Raw genomic sequence first — 17,099 nt, 5'->3', positions numbered from 1 at the left:
GAAGTGGCGTTCTAATAATTTCCCTAAACCGCCTCAACTGGCTGCTTTTGATGGACGTGTGCCAAAGACACCATCAGGCTCTCCTCCATGGTTCTCCTTTACGTTGTTACGAAGCGTCGGGGACACGGTCATGACTTTTTCACGTGACCCCTCTGGGAATATTACTGCAGACCCCCGACGATACTCAACAGTGTGAAACGGGAGCACTTAGCGCTTCTTTGTTTTCCTTGTTGCTCACATTTAGACGCATCACATCCGCCCAAGGTCAGAAAAGACGTCACGTTTGACCTTCCCGGCGCTGCGTTTCGCTCATCGAGTCCCCACCGTGCCGTTTGTCTCTGTTTCTCAGAGATAGAGACCCAAGGCGGTCTGATTGGCAGTAGTTAAGTTTAAATGAAGGCAGCCCGTAGGAAGATAATGTTAGCTGAGATAATAAGAGCGCTGCCGGCCGGGACCGCTCCTGGAGGAGTTCACTCTTGTATCCATAAAGACAGCCTCCCGTGGTAAGCCAAGTGTGTGTGATTGCGTGTGGTCAAAGAAGGGGTTAGAGTTTCACTGCGTGTATAAATAGCAGGTTATAATGGAAACAAACCCACTCTCGCAATAAAAGCCTACTGTGTAGTTGAGTGCACCATATTTACTACTACTACTACTACTACTGCTGCTGCTACCACTACCACATGCTTTTACAGTCATCTCCTCCATTAGCTTTCAAGACCAGGCACAGAGTGCCTCCAAATAATGAAACGAAATCATTCTGAGCAAAATGCAGTCATTAATTTTGTGAAGACGATGTCCTTGTATTTTAACCACCACACTCTCATGAATGAATTTCTGGACCAAAGTAATCGTTCTTGTCGGATACTCTAAAGTCAGGTCTAAAGCGTCTGAGGACTCATTCTTAATTTAGCATATTTAAAAAAAAAAAAAAAGATCTCAAGATCTATCAATAGACATTGGAAAAAACAGACTGTCCAGCTAATGTACAATTTTACCCGAGGCCATTGATTTTATTTCGCTTTTAGAAGAGAGGATTTAAAAAAAAATAAAATATCACAGCCCAATTTCATCTGAGTATATGTGATGAAAATGTCTCTATTTTCACAACAACCAATTTCTACTGAAAATGACTTCAATCCCAACAGAAAGACCATTTTAATCAAACCCTCCAGTGCAAAATATAGTGAAATGTCCCAAAAAAAAAAAAAAAAAGCCTTATGTTTGACACTCCTGATCGAGACTTATCAATGCAAGATCTCCACCATGTGTTAAAAATGGATTAGAAACCAAGTGAAAATGTTCACTGTGACCAATTAGCATTGACCGTATGTGATGTGTCAATAAATTCTACCTTGGAGAGTCGTGGTAGTGCATTATCTTCCAAAAGTAATAATACTAAGAGGTTACGTTACAGTTTTGCCATAATAGAGCCAAGTAAAAGTAGTCTTAAGCAACAAGCTGAAACATATTTTATACTGCTGAAAACAAACACTGTGTACTAAGCGATTATATTCTTTAAAGGCAGAGCTCTTACACTGTGAAGTAACATGTCCTTGAACACCCTTTTTCTTCTCAATAGATTATCTAATCAATGAGAATGATACGTGTTACTACTGAGCAGAGAGAAACAAGTACAAGTTGATAATTCAAGCTTCCATGTTGATATTAAACTCCAGAAATGCTATATATGAGTGTCCTTAGCGTCAAAAGCCACTTATGCCTCCACTTTCCTCCACTTGGGTCAAATAGATAACAGCCTACTGCTCAGTTGTGTACATAAATGTCATTGATCAATGGTAAACCACACCAGTAACCGACGATGAGCGCTCCCATACATCAGGCCATCACCGTGCATTACTGTTTATAGTGCAAATTTTTAGTGTTGTTAAACAACGCGGCAGTAAAGCAGCACATCGCCAGCTGCTTCCATCGATCGGTATGATGGTCATGTCTTCGTCAGTGCTTCCTGTCCCACCTTCTGGCTTTCCCTTCGCTCTTTATCTGCCTCCGTCTTTTTCTCTCAGATGGTCCTGTGAGCTTTCGGAAAGTCTCTCCACTCTAATTCAATCAGCCCTCTTCCTGTTTACCTGTGTGTGGGTGTGTGTGTGTGTGTGTGTGTGTGTGTGTGTGTGTGTGTGTGTGTGTGTGTGTGCAGCTGTACAAATATAGATGGGTTGCTCAAAACTAATCACCACTTGTCATCCTGTCCTGTGCACTTTGCCAAATGTTGCATTTACACACACAGACACACGCAAAACTTCTCACTTGTCTTTTTTTGTGTGATTGCATCGCACCACAGTTAACAAGTGTGTATATGATATGACGCCATGCCATAGCATCCCGAAAAGCCCCTGTAGTCTCATTTAGCCGGCGAGTTCACAAATCCCTCTTGTTTTTAACTCAAGGAACTCTTAATTACAATCTGCAATCCAGTCCTCTTGTAACAGTTTGGCCACGTTTCAACAGAAAGTTATAGGGAAAATATAGGAGTGTGACTGCGGCAAGATGAAGCAAATTACAGAGAAGAATGAGGAGGAGACAGAAAGGAGGAGTAATTCATCAGGTGCCGGAGTCACAAAGAGAAGCTGGATTGTTGGCTTTGTCGAGGAGTCTTTTTAGTACCAAGTCATTTTTCCATCACTTTCAGGTATTTTACTTTCACTCATATTACATTTTTGCAGACTAATCTTCACTTCATCCGAGTAGTAATGTTAGGCCCCATTTACACAACGTTTCCAAGGGAAAACGATAAACTTTTGTTACATTTACGGGTTCCATTTACGCAACAATGGTGCTCAGAGCCACTGAAGATGGCTGCCAAGGCGGAACTTTTCAAAACGCTCCAACTTTGTGCCCGTTCGCATGGCGAAAAAGCTCCTACTGCTCGTGCGCACCACGACCGCCGTAAACAGTTCTTCTGCACATGCTCAGTCGATGGACAATAATAATGTTTGCCTCCAGAATATCAGGACTCCCAGTCCACATTCTCCTGGGACTTGATAGTTGACAGTCACCGTGCTCACAATCCAACTTCATCGTCTGGCCATGCGAAGGTCTGTGTTCTCGCCATTGTTGATGTTTATAGCGTACTCTTCTCTATGTATGTGGTTTCATTAGAAAAACAACCAACAGTACCCACTACTCATTTGCCTGAGAACTAAGCTAACCTCGCCAATAATTGCTACTTGCCTCCTTACCACAGTTATAAATACGTGTGTAGACACACACACACACACACGCATGCGCTTTATCCTCCATCCTGTATTTTATCTTCCAGTCTCCTCCTCCTCCTTCCCCCGCTGAGAGCTACAGAAACAGATGTGTCAGAATCACACGTGTGTGTGTGTGTGTGTGTGTGTGTGTGTGTGTGTGTGTGTGTGTGTGTGTGTGTGTGTGTGTGTGTGTGTGTGTGTGTGTGTGTGTGTGTGTGTGTGTGTGTGTGTGTGGAGAGTTCACGAGGATGTGACGTGTGTATTTATAGTAAATGAATTCAGCCAGCTGCACCTTTGACTTCCTCTGGCTGAACAGCACTCATCGTTGTGTGTGTGTGCGTGTGTGCATGTGTGTGTGTGTGTGTGTGTGTGTGTGTGTGTGTGTGTGTGTGTGTGTGTGTGTGTGTGTGTGTGTGTGTGTGTGTGTGTGTGTGTGTGTGTGTTGTATTAACTGGCCAGACGCTGTGCAGGTCCGTGTTTGGGTTCACGCGTTGCGTTGCACGGTTCACGTGACGCCGTCCCTCCTGACAGTGAGCAATTATTGACTGTTGCTCTCCTGCAGTGCAGCTGTCAATCAATACAAGCATCTCTTGGCAGCACTCTGAGTGACAGAGATGTTCTGGGGTCACTTATGTAGCAGGAGAGAGATCATATAGATGTATGGTCATCAGTTTAATCCACTTTGGGCAAATCTATTTCTGATTTAATAATAATAATGATTTGGTCTGCCGTAAACACTTAATCGATTCACTTTAATGGTTATTGTCCTCCAGAGGTGCCATAGCTCGTTGTAATAGTGTAATATGAAGCAAGGTGAAAGTTTTGATATGTATGATGAGCTATTTTTAAAAAACAATTCAACACTGAGATGAATTTGTTTGAATTCATACATTTAAATGGGTAAACTACACAAATTATGTCTGCAACATTGAAACAGTCTCTTGGTTCAAACAGTAACATAGCAATCACAAGCACGCTGCTCTAATCTCCAGGTCATTCAAAATAGAATGCATATTGAACTTTACATTTTTCCCCATTTCCAGGGAGACGGGGTCGGAGTGTTTTCAGAAAGAGACGTTTTCCCCGTTTCAACGGAAACGCAGCAGCATTTTCAAAAAGTTCCACTTTGCTTTTTTCAGTTTTTCTGTTTACACTTGAAGACTAAAAGTACACCATAACTACTTGAGCTATCAGTCCAACGTGCTTCTGCACTTGCCACCAGTTTCCATAGTGTTTTAGACGTTTGCTCATTGTGTTAATTTTTTTATTTTTGTAACTTTTTGTGTTATTAACATCTTTGACGTGTGAAATAATGACTTTCAATCAAGTAAACTTACTTAATTAGATAATCGCAAAAAATAAAGAATTGGGACTCTATGGCAGTTACTCATACTTTGCTGTCACTTTGAATTTGCACTGGAAGAACACAAAGTGCATGACGCAATAATTTATCACAGTTCACTCAGTTGTTTGCGATATTGTGCATGTTTATGTCATAGAAACAATAAATTTGCAATATATTCTGCAAATCTAGTGCATGGGTCATCAATTACCACACACATGTTGTTCTCAACAGCCTATTAAGCCAACTGCGAGGTGATTATGGGCTGTATTTCTCCGTGTCTGTGAGACTGATGGATACGAGTCAGAAATGACAACACTTGAATTGAGTGCTTGAATGAGGCTCTTGAGAAAGAATCACATAACCTGTTGCGTAACATACGCGTCACTCTCTTTGTTTTTGTGTCCGGCGTGCAATTTCCGATGCTTATTTTGTTCATGAGGCTGTCTGAACCGATTTGTCAGCGCCGAGGCTGATAAATGAGATCTACCGGGCTGCTCGCTGCAGCACTTCATTACACTTCACCTACGCAGTTGGAAAAGTTTTCAAAACTGTCGCAATCAATGCTTAATTCGACGGCGTTCTGCAGAGAAAAGCTAAATTAGAGGCGCTCATTTGTAACAGGTTGTTTGCCGGTGTAGTGTCATCCCTTCATGCTAATGGGCTTGTGTTTTGTTTTCTTGACGGTGGTTCTAATTGCTCTACCTCCTGCTCTAATGGCGTCCTGCTTCAACTTTGCTTTGATTTACCCAAAAAAAAAAAAAAAAAAGGCCTCGCTTGAAATTCAGCTTGAAAAAAACCCTAATAAAAAAACATGCACAGCAAGAGTGTTTTCCTCCAGTTGAGTCAAAAACAAGGAGGGGAAGTTTATGCTTTATGCGGTAATTAGTGAGTGTAAAAATGTAGTGACAAACCGTTCCGATCCGAGCTCAGCTGATCTGGATTCAGGCGTCAAGGTAAATATCTGAATGAGAGCGAGTCTCCGTCGAGCGTCTCTGTGGAGGAAGCAGATGCTGTTTTAGACAGTTCATCTGGAAATAAGGATGTCACACTGTCATTGTCAGCACTCTCATTATGGCCGTGTGTGTGTGTGTGTGTGTGTGTGTGTGTGTGTGTGTGTGTGTGTGTGTGTGTGTGTGTGTGTGTGTGTGTGTGTGTGTGTGTGTGTGTGTGTGTGTGTTGTCTTGTATTTCTGTCTCTGAGGAGCCTGAACACACTGGACTTGTGAGGTCCGAAATGCAGGCTGTGGTTACAATTAGGGTGAAGTTAGGTTGTGACACACTGGGTGAAGGTTGGTTAAAGGTTTTATGTCGGTGGGAAGAGCTTGTGTGTGAGCTTGTGTGTGAGCTTGTGTGTGAGCTTGTGTGTGGGTGCGTTATTCTGAATCTGTGTGTTTTGGGTGTGTATAAAGCACAGTTCTCCATGTGTAGGAAGAAGTAGAGGATGCTTGTTACCTAGCAACCGCCTCTATGCAACCCAGAGCTCCGCTCTGTGTGTGTGTGTGTGTGTGTGTGTGTGTGTGTGTGTGTGTGTGTGTGTGTGTGTGTGTGTGTGTGTGTGTGTGTGTGTGTGTGTGTGTGTGTGTGTGTGTGTGTGTGGAGTCAGGCTGCAGGCAGGGCCGAGGGGTTGCAGCAACATCATGAAATCAGTATTTTCACAGAGTTCTGCTGCGGCAGGCTGCAAAAGACTGAAGTGATTTAGCGAGCATGTGTGCAAGTGTGAGTCTTATGTATTGTGTGCGTGCGCGTGTGCGTGTGCGTGTTCGCTTTCTGCTGGAACAGAATATTACACGTACTACAAAAAGGAAGTAAATTTGTGTTGGTACATTACTCATTTATCTCCACAATGACTTGGGGCAATCAGTCTCATACAGTTGGAAATCCTGTTATCCACCCTTTAGATGGCGCTACGTCTTTAATTAACATGCATTTGTGGGATGAGCAGCAGACTTTCTACAAACTTTCATTACCAGTGCTTATTGTACTAATAACTCTTGTTTGTTGTATTTGACGATTGAAGCAATTCGAGAGTTTGGACAGTTTAGGAATTTAAAAACTTCACATATATGAGCCCCAGTATCGTATAGAATAATGATAAACATCCACAACAGGCTGGTAACTCCTCCTATTGCGTCTCACCAGCCTGCTCACACACCCAGCATTTGTCCAGCGTCAGCCATTGTGGGTGTGTTGGTCGCTCTGGCATGAGCAGTGTGCCCAAACTAATCCCACTAGTGTTCGGTGGAGTTGAGGTCAGAACTGCTGACAGGCCATGAGATACTAGAAAACAAGAGAAAACAGCAACAACAACAAAAATACTCCAAAAAGACAACGACTGATATGTGCAGGGAAGAGTAGGCAAAATCTGTTCCCCAGAAATGTTTGTGTGTGTGTTTCCTACATACGTACATACCATTGTAAAGGCAAAAAGACAGCTTCTTTACTAAAAAGAATGAATCCACTAAACACACATTTTGATTGCTTTATACAGAGTTTCTAAGCAGGGGACACAGCATGTAATCCAGGGAAGGGTTTCCAGAAATTCCTTGAGCTTGTTGTTTTTGTTCAATCACATTCGGCACCATTAAGCATCCCTAATCCAATAAGCATTAATTATCACACCACATAAAGTGCAAGGCGAACATTAGCACGACCGACTGAACGTCACGCTGGCCACCACAACCACACACACAGAAACGGCGGGGGGGGGGGGGGGGGGGGGGGGGGGGGGGGGGGTGAAACATGTCGGCGAGTATTAGCAATGTTTTTAAAAAGGCACTGCAGCTCATTCACAGCAAGAAGCTGATGCAGTTTATCAGGACAGAGAGCGAACGGTGGGCGGCTGCTACATTTCAGAGGCTGTGTAATTGTTATAGCTGACCACGCATGCTTGCTATGAATCAGGAATGCTGTGGTGATTTATGGCGACTGTTTTCACCGGAAAGGTGCTGATTCTGCAGGTGAGACACGGGGAACTTGGCTGCTTTCCCACCAATTTGTAGCGGAACTGTCTTTTGAAAACGTACCCACGTCTTAACCGGGGCTGTTTCTCGTGACTGTGTCTGAGGGAAAAAGAGGAATGCTCAGAAAATAGTCACAATCAAGCACAATTTGTAGCTCGATTATTTTAAGGATTGTCCTTAAAGATATAGTGAGCGAGTGTTGAGATGGATTACAGTGTCTCTGGGTAAGTGATGGCACAACTCGCAGGGCAGTAGCTGTTTGTAGCTTGATTTGAATGTGGTTGTTTAAGTCAGCTCATCGTTGCTTAAGTTTTTAGGGGGAAAATACCCACAAACGGCATTGATTTTGCAAAAACTATCCGTGCAACTTCCAATCACGCTGTTTTAAACCCGCTGTCTACTCGAGAGGGAGTTAACATTTAACCGTCTAACGAACTAATCACACTCGTCTCTCGTCTAAAATTGTACAAAAAAACTGTGTTGTTGTTTTTTCTTCACTAATATTGACGCATGTATCAGTGCATCTCGCAAAGTAAGAATATAATAAACAGATTATAACTTAATCTGGGGGAAAACAAAGATCAAATTATGTGGAAAACAAAACAAATGTTCACGAAAGACCTAATGGTCAACTCAACACGCATAAAAAAAGAGTTTGTAAAAATACATTTCTTGGATTGATTGTTTGATTATAGACCACAAACTATAATCTCTGCTAACAGTGAAGGCAGATATTGACAAGATAAGAATAAACCTGCATTTCACTCCAGGTGGCAAAAACCATGGGTGACTGGTCATTAGGGACAGGTTCGGCTGAGCCCCACCTGGTGTCATCAGAAAGGACTGCATGCAAAGTATGCTATTAATTCTTTAAGATTATCTCTAATATTGTCTCATCTGTGAATAAAACGTCCTCTTATATTGCACATAATTACTGTGTGAGGACTGTCCTCCCTGGTTATTGGTCTCCTCCTGCTGCATCAGGCTGTTTCCTCCTGATCCACACTGATGGTTGAATGAGTGGGGCTCTAGCCCCTCTCTCACCATGCAGTGTGTATTGCATGCAGTAAAGTGTAAGTACGCATGCTCAGGCTGTGGCTCCGTTCATTCAGGTCACGTGATTTTGATGCCTCGTGGGGCTTGAAGCCCGAATCCCCACTAACGACGTCATTTAGATGCTCAGAGCTGATTGGCTGGTGCTGATTTAGGCTCTGCTTCACAGAACCGGAGCGAGTCGTCACAAATGCCAGCTTGGTAGCAGCTAAAGCTAACAAACCCTTAAGAATCAAAATTAATTAGGTCGATTATTTACGAGTACGAGTTTGAAACTCTTACTTTATGGTAAAGTGTGTGACGCGGTGACCAACAGATTCTCAGACTCACGAACTGAGCGGTTGAGTTTCCGTCTTTGAAACAGGATGACCTGGTTCAATTCCTATCATTGACTTTGTTTTTGTTCTTTTTTTTCAAAAATTGAATTTCCAAGGCTCAACATTTTTACTGGATCAGCGCTTATATGGTTGTTAAAATGTTGTGGCTATAAGGTTGTGCACCCACTTTACTTTGGAATTTAGTGTTGCCCCACCAAGTATTTACATCTAGAAACGCCACTGATCCCAACACAAAGTGCACCAGTAAAATATCAAGAGGGTGAAAACGGTCCACTTTCTAAAATCAGCCCTATCTTGTTAGAGATTTTTAGGTCATGCTGTCCCTCCCATTCTTTTCTTGAGCTCGCTGCGTGACCTGCTTTCCTCTTAAGTGTCAGTTTCTTGGATGAAGACAGCAACAGATGTGGAACTAACACCAAAATTGCCTTCGATTCCCGTCGCTGCTCCGCTCCTGGCCGGACTTGCTCTTTGGCAGAATGCTGAGCTCCGGCAGCGCTGCCCATTTTGATGCATCAGCCTCACATCTGAGCCTCTCTGCATGTTTTATGAACGCTGGATCGCATTTTGTGCTGAACTATGGGGTGTTTGGGAGCTGCGCCCGATACGCAGCACGTCGCGACGGCTCACTGGTCACTTTATTTTACCGAACGCAACAAATGAGTCACTCAAGAAAACGAGAGTTGTCTGTAAATATTTTTTCAAGCTTCTGAGCACATGTGCGGTATAACATGTGTCCCATGTGGGAGTGATCGCGAATGTGAGTGCGTGCGAGTGAGTGTGAGCAGATGGCGTCTGCATGCTACCTGTTCATGGCGCTCCAGCCAGGAAGCAGAGTGTCAACGAGGATCAAACGGCTCTCTGAGCTATCCTGCTGACACACACACACACACACACACACACACACACACACACACACACACACACACACACACACACACACACACACACACACACACACACACACACACACACACACACACACACACACAATCACAATCTTATGCACACACATCATTTGTACACTAATGTGTGTGTGTGATTAAAGCGAATCAAATACTGTATATTGGGACGTCAACGTTGTTTACTCGTGTTTGTGTGTATTTGATTCCAATGTGCCGCCTGTCACCATGCACACACACACACAGTCATGACGCAGCACTTTGCATGCATGTGTGTCTGTGTGTGTGTGTCTCTGTGTGTGTGTGTGTGTGTGTGTGTGTGTGTGTGTGTGTGTGTGTGTGTGTGTGTGTGTGTGCAGACTGATTTACTGTGTGTGTACATCTGGCAGGCGGACGATGATGTTGGCAGAGCTCCTGCTTTTACCCACTCTGCCCTTATATGAGATCCTGCACAAAGCCCCAGTCCTTATTTGATGACACGGGGGCGACCGTGTCCTTTTATGATGTCAGAATATGAAGAGTGGGGTCACGGGAGTGTGCAGTCCGGGAGCAAAGCAAGGATTCAACCCACACGCACGGGCGCACAAGCATGAAGCGAAGCAATTGCTTTCTCTCTCTTATCATGGCCATTGTAGAGTCAGAATCTCAGAATCAGGTGCTAAGGTCTAAGTCTTTTAAGATCAGGTCTTTTACCTTCTTTTGTGTGTTGACTGACAGCCTTCGTCGCCACGAAGGCCGACAGTGTCTTGCATCTGTTCCCAAGGAACATGTAGGTAAAAGATATCCAGTCGTCAGGATTTTAAACTTTCCGAAAATAGCCACCCCTGCCTCTATTCAGTCTCTTCGATATGGATCAATATGGCTACGCTGCACATTTTAAAGCCAAAAGATTCTCGGTGACCTTTTGAGGCCTTAGTGACGATAACATCCATTTGAGGCAGCAGGTTGTGGAATAAAGCCGAGGCTATCACCCAGGAGACTGACCCTTGAGTCCTTATTAAACCAAAATGAAGGTGAGTTTGATAATCTCATCTCGTAAGAAAAGTCATGAGTTTTTTTTTTCTCTAGTAGCGACTCCTACTAGAGGTAGTGAGGTCCACTAAAGGTCATCAGAAAGCTCACCCTCCTTAGTAGGAAGGATGAAAGTTCTGACCTCTAGTGGTCACAGTTATTGTGAAAGCATCGTGGGGAGGCTGAAACTGGAGTATATTAGGGTGTGATAGTCAGGAGGGACGTTAGGGTGGAGGATAGAACCAACATGTGAGGGTTTTACCAAGAAAAATACTCTATCCGAAACTAACAATGATATTTTGCATGTTGGTAAATTATCCTACACACTCATCATGGTGTATCAGGTTAAATCTGGACTTTGATCGCATTGCCCAGTTCAATTCCAGCTGTGGTGGGAAAGGCACAGCGGAAAAGAATCAAGCGAGTTGTAAATACAGCAAATCAAACTATACCTCCCTCAAGACGTTTCGGTGCCTCAATAACCAGACATCAACTCTGTGACTGTGTTTGATGTTTAGAAAATGATGAAGGATTTGATGAATCTTAGTCTAAACCATCTCCTCACCAGATGATGTGAACGTCCAAACTACACTCATGTCTTGACATGTTTAATCCAAAGCAACTGAATCGGGTCAAGTGGACTTTGTCATGTGTCTTGGGAAACGTTTTGCCCCGCTCCCAGTCAGCTTCATTAGTTTATGCTCTTCCATTCACTAGTTTGGCTGGTCCTCTATGAGATATGTCCATGTCCAGTGACTCAGTTGCTTTGAGATGCTTCCCACCTGGACTGACGAGAACATGCTTATTGGCATTAAAGGCCCTTTTCTCTTATTGACATTTATACATCTGGCTGAGCTGGCTTAAGACCATTCAGTTAGATGTTACTTAAAGAATGATCCTTGTACACTAGGTCCCAAAATCGGTCATTCAATCCCCATTTCCCACTGTTCTTCTGTCAGTTTGCAAGAGATTTAAGGCCTATTTGCTTCCAATGGAGGATGAGTACCTTCATGGCCACTTGGTTTCCATTTGAGCATGGATTGTTGGAGTGAATGGGTAAACGAGAACCACTGTATTAAGTACTGTAAAACCACCAAAGTGGTAAAGAACTGACGTTTTAAAACCTTAATCTCTAATTATATGACGTCTCAGAGCGACATTGTTCAGTTTCGCATTTTAAACCAGCCAACAAAGGTTAAACTAACATAGAAATCTGCTTCGGTACATTGGTGACGCCTGTCACTCCAAAAAGAGGAAAAACAATTGCACGAGACGGAAAACAAAAGCTGTCACCTTTCTCAGGGAGAAAAAGATGGGACGAGAGCGAAGGAGAGAGTGAAAGGCCGATAGAGAATGTGAAGGAAAGAGTGAGAGGAGGAGAAAACAGGGACAGATCGATGATGGCCAAGACAACAGGTCTGCTTTCAGAGAGCTCTCCAGAGTCCGGCTCGCTCTTTTCCACCCTCTGTGCCAAGGAGAGAGAGAGAGAGAGAGAGAGAGAGAGAGAGAGAGAGAGAGAGAGAGAGAGAGGGAGGAAAGAAAGGAAGAAGAAATATGGAGTTGCAGGAGAAAGTCAGAGAGCGAACAGAGCCATAAACTAAGAGAGCCGGGTCATCTTTTTACAATGTGATGGTACTTTATGAAGTGGAACAATAAATTCCGCCGTTTAGAAATAATCTTTACACCACTCTCTCGTATGGATATTATATAAGAGAAGAAGAGCAGTGACACTGTTCCCCCCGTCTTCTCCCCCGTGAGAATGAAATCAGCCCCTTTTTTTTTCATCAGGAACACAGAGATTCAGCAGACTGAAATAATCTCTCCTTAAAAAAGCACAGCGTTTCTTCCTTGTTGAATATTTGTCCAAACCAACCGCAGAGACGACACAATTAAAAAAAAAAAAAAAAAAAAAGCTCTTCAAACCTCCCGGCTGTGCTCGACCTTCACTTTGGGACGTCGTCATCAACAAGAAGAAAAGGAAGCAGAACAAAAGCACGCAGACATGATGGTCAGCTCTTAAGGCTTCCGTTGTAAAAAGCCGAAATTAATCAAATACGATGCGAAACTCATGAATTCAATCGTTCTCAATTGGATTCCACTCTTCCAGTTTGTATTGGGATCTTTCCTCGTGTTTGTCTTGTTATCAGTGACGCCGTGCCAATATCCTGTTTGGCAGGGAAAGAAACGAAAACTCAAAAAGCCCTCGGGGCTCAACTTTTCGAACTCGCTCCAAGATAACAGATTTTTATTGCGGAGTTGGCACGCCGTCAGCAGTTGCAGACAAGTTTGTTTCTTACTTTTGTTGGACGACTTTTAGCTGTGTCCCATTACAAAGTAGGATGTGAGCATACACTGTTTCTGACCTTTTAGCTTTTGCTATTGATTTTTCCGAGCTATCGTCCATCACTTTTCCAATTCTCTCTAATAAAAAAATTATTATAGATATTTACTGCATATTTTAAGAATTATTTGAGGGATTTATTTTTCCAATTAGATGGATTAAAGACTTTGAGATGTACTTTATTTCTTTTAGATGGATCAAATTTCAATGTGTTCAAGGATGACCTGATTTGAATTGGTTGAATTTTATCAACAAGGATGAACTCGTTAGATTTTGATTGACAAAGATAAGAGACCACGACTCTCTTATCGCTTTAACTGATTAAGTTAAATGAAAAACAACATTGTCGTGGAACCAAAAAGAAATTCTGCGAGCTTGTTCGCTTGAGATGACCTTTTTGTGGACGTTAGAATTTGGTTTTTTTTACATCGTCTCTCTGTTACACGACTGTCCTCCTCCAGAGAGGCCTTAGCTGGTAGAATGCAGGAGACTGGGCTGTCCAGTACGACGATCAGTACAGCCCTTACTTATTTACATACGTTTTCTGTTCCTGTCAAGTCAGCTTTCCTGTCAAATCATCAATATATGCAGTACATACAGAGTTGAAACCGCACTTTTTTTTTTTTATACTGTTGATTAAATAAGTAAGATGAGATGAATAGAATATAAATTCCCCTCGGATGAAAACACTGAATATATGAGCTAAAAAGGAGGCAGGACAAAGAAATCAAGTATATTTTGGAATAAATAGTGAAACGGGATCTTACTTTGGTAATGAATGGTGGAGGTCACGTGTTCTTGTGATGTTTTAAGCTCATGCAGTTGAAGTGTGATGCTCCATGTTGTTAACGTCCCATTACTGACCATCCTGCGAGTAGCAACACTGAAATATTAATGGCCCATCACATGTTATTAACTACCAGGAGTTTAGACTCCATTTGTACCCTTTCGTTCTTCTTAAAACGTCCTCGTATCCCGACCCACCAGTGGTCTGTTTGTTTACATATCGTTTTCTTCACAATAAAGTTTTCTGCAAAAGGATCATTACGTAGAAGCAATTGCAATTTAGCAATTAGTTAAATGATGGTAGCTTCTGTAGATGCTTCTATGTTTGTTGTTTCTAGACACAATACAATAAAGTCCATCGATACCCTCGTGCTTACTGCTACTACTGTATGCCAATAGGAAATTTTCTCTGTGAGCAAACGCAACGTAAACTGATGAAATAAAAACATATCTTACAACGAATTAAAATCCTTGGCAGTTGTCACTAAAAGCACGATCAGACATTAATACCAGCTGGTAGTATTTCTCAGTCCTGTTAGTTCAGAGAGGCAGATGCTCAGAGTCACAAAGATGTCTTTAAGACCAGAAAAAAATTGGATTTTCCCTCCTGTTTGTTTGGTTGGGTTCATTTCACTGTCACATAATGAGGCTGCGCGTCGACACGGGTCACGGTTGGTGGCTGGTTCTCCTCATGTTATGGGAGCAAAAGGTCATAGTTGGTGTCTGTTGGACAGATGGAAGAGACTGTACTTTCCTGTCTCTCTCTCTTTTTTTTTTTTTTTTTTTGTTGGGGGAGAATCCCGTCATTGTGCAGAGCTTCACTGCAAAGTTTCCCCAAAAAAGAAGCCGTTTCTCCAGCCTCTTTGAACTTTCCTTCCTTTCACCACACCTTAATGCGAGTTACTGGATGCATATCAGGTTCTATAGTACACACACACACACACACACACACACACACACACACACACACACACACACACACACACACACACACACACACACACACACACACACACACACACACACACACACACACACACACACACACACAGGATGTGGATCTTGCCTTTGAAAGCTCTTGTGTGTTGGAGAGTGTTCGAGTGAATCCCTGCATTTAGTGGCCAGAAATAGCCTGTTAGGAAATCAATGTTCCTCTCCCAGTGGCGCTGGGAGCTGTCTCCTCCACAATAGAGGGACTGTCCTGTTTCCTGCACCCTACAGGGTGTGTGTGTGTGTGTGTGTGTGTGTGTGTGTGTGTGTGTGTGTGTGTGTGTGTGTGTGTGTGTGTGTGTGTGTGTGTGTGTGTGTGTGTGTGTGTGTGTGTGTGTGTGTGTGTGTGTGTGTGTCGAAAAAAAAAGTAATGAAAGAGTGAGCTAGAGAGAAAGTAGAAAAGGAGAGTGCATGCAGATCTTTGCTGCGCTTTAGTTCTGCATCATCAGCGAACAGGAGACATAAAAGGAGAGGGCAGAAAATGAGAAATAATGAAGGTGAAAGTATCAGAACGTCTGTGCAGGGGTGTCGTATGTGTGTGTGTGTGTGTGTGTGTGTGTGTGTGTGTGTGTGTGTGTGTGTGTGTGTGTGTGTGTGTGTGTGTGTGTGTGTCAACAGTGAACTTGACCTAATTTGAACTCCTTCCACTTTTACCTCTTGCCAAGTGACTGCAGAAGCAGTGCAGGTGTGAGCGGCCATCACTGTGTGTGTGTGTGTGTGTGTGTGTGTGTGTGTGTGTGTGTGTGTGTGTGTGTGTGTGTGTGTGTGTGTGTGTGTGTGTGTGTGTGTGTGTGTGTGTGTGTGTGTGTGTGTGTGTGTGTGCAGCTCACTAAATCAGCCGTGTCATATCATGAGAGGGGTCATCGGCCTCACCGGGCTGTGACGCTGCCCTGGCAGTGAGCCAGTCGTCAGGCCCTCTCAAGCTGCGATGGAGTCAGAGAGTAAATGAATCGATGGATGGCTCGGTCCCGTCGAGGCACAGATGAAGTGGTCATGGATGTGATGGTCCAGACAACCAGAGATCCAGTCCTCAGCACCATCATATACAACACAGTGCTGAATATTAATAACGCCGTTTCTCAACAGTACCTTCAGACGGACGCCACCACAGACCTGGATCAGCTTCCTGTTGCTGCTCCTCAGAGTCCCCCAGATTATTTTTCTCAGAAAATCCGAAATTTGCGAAGTTTCCCTGTTTGAAATTCATCTCACACCCTGAATAATACTGTATATGAGAGTACTCAGAGAAAATCCACTCATTCAGAGGGAAGACATCCAATCTCCATCCAACCTCCACAACCCAGAATCTTGTCCCCAAAACAATCTAAAGCAACTTAACTCTGATTCTTTATCCCTTTACTTATCGCTAACTACCTAAACCTGTATTGTTTTCATTTTGTTTGGCACCTCTTTGCTTCATCTGAATTTGATGTCTTTTCCCTTATTTTTTTTTTCCTCTGAATTTTCTGTTTTTGTGCTTTAATAGAAACGTTTTAATAGAAAAGCCTTCCTGTGGCTTCTAACCCCTCCTGCAGATTTAACCTCTTTTTCCGTTTCATACATTTTGTACCGTCTCTTCTCACATTATGTGCAAAATCAACATAAACACAAGACTTGCTCCCTCTTCCTGCACACATCCAAACGGCTCTGCTCACTGGCACAGTGACAGCAAAAAGATGTAGTTTGAAAAAAAAGAAGAATTAAATAAAAAGGAAAACATCAATATTGATGGCGGCAGGAATCCATTTCAGTTAAAATGTTGTTTAGAACTTTGAGTTTGGTCTCAGATGGATTTTCTGCATCTGTGCATTAAACTTGTATTTTTTTTGTTTTATACGTTATTTCAGATTGTGTGTGTTCATGTGTTGGTGTTGGATTCACTCTTTGGCAGTATTCGACACGCGTACTCATCGTAACCCAAACTCCCAGACAGTTTATGTCTGGAAAATATAAAAAAAAAAAAAACACCAAAGAAATCAAGCGTTATGCCCATATCGTATACGTTACAGTGGCTCCCAGGATAAAGGAGATTCACCAGCATGTCACACATTTTTAATATCAGCTTCTCAGCCTCAACAAGTACACAAAGTGATATTAAGGAACTGCTTGGATATTAAAAGTATAGAATATCAGAAAAAGTGGCGTTCGCTCAATTATTCAACATT

At 42.9% G+C, this 17,099-nt stretch overlaps 1 protein-coding gene across 1 annotated transcript in view; it reads left to right on the top strand.

The window, feature by feature from the left end:
- The window catches only part of caskin1 (CASK interacting protein 1), a 103,890-nt gene that overhangs the window by 36,626 nt on the left and 50,165 nt on the right, over positions 1–17,099 (top strand). The gene's annotated exons all lie outside the window — the stretch shown is intronic.

The sequence above is a fragment of the Lipophrys pholis genome (assembly GCF_963383615.2).
Source record: "Lipophrys pholis genome assembly, chromosome: 19".
Lineage (NCBI taxonomy): Eukaryota > Metazoa > Chordata > Actinopteri > Blenniiformes > Blenniidae > Lipophrys > Lipophrys pholis.
Note: the sequence above shows the minus strand (reverse complement) of the source record. Positions and strands in the feature narration are given on the sequence as shown.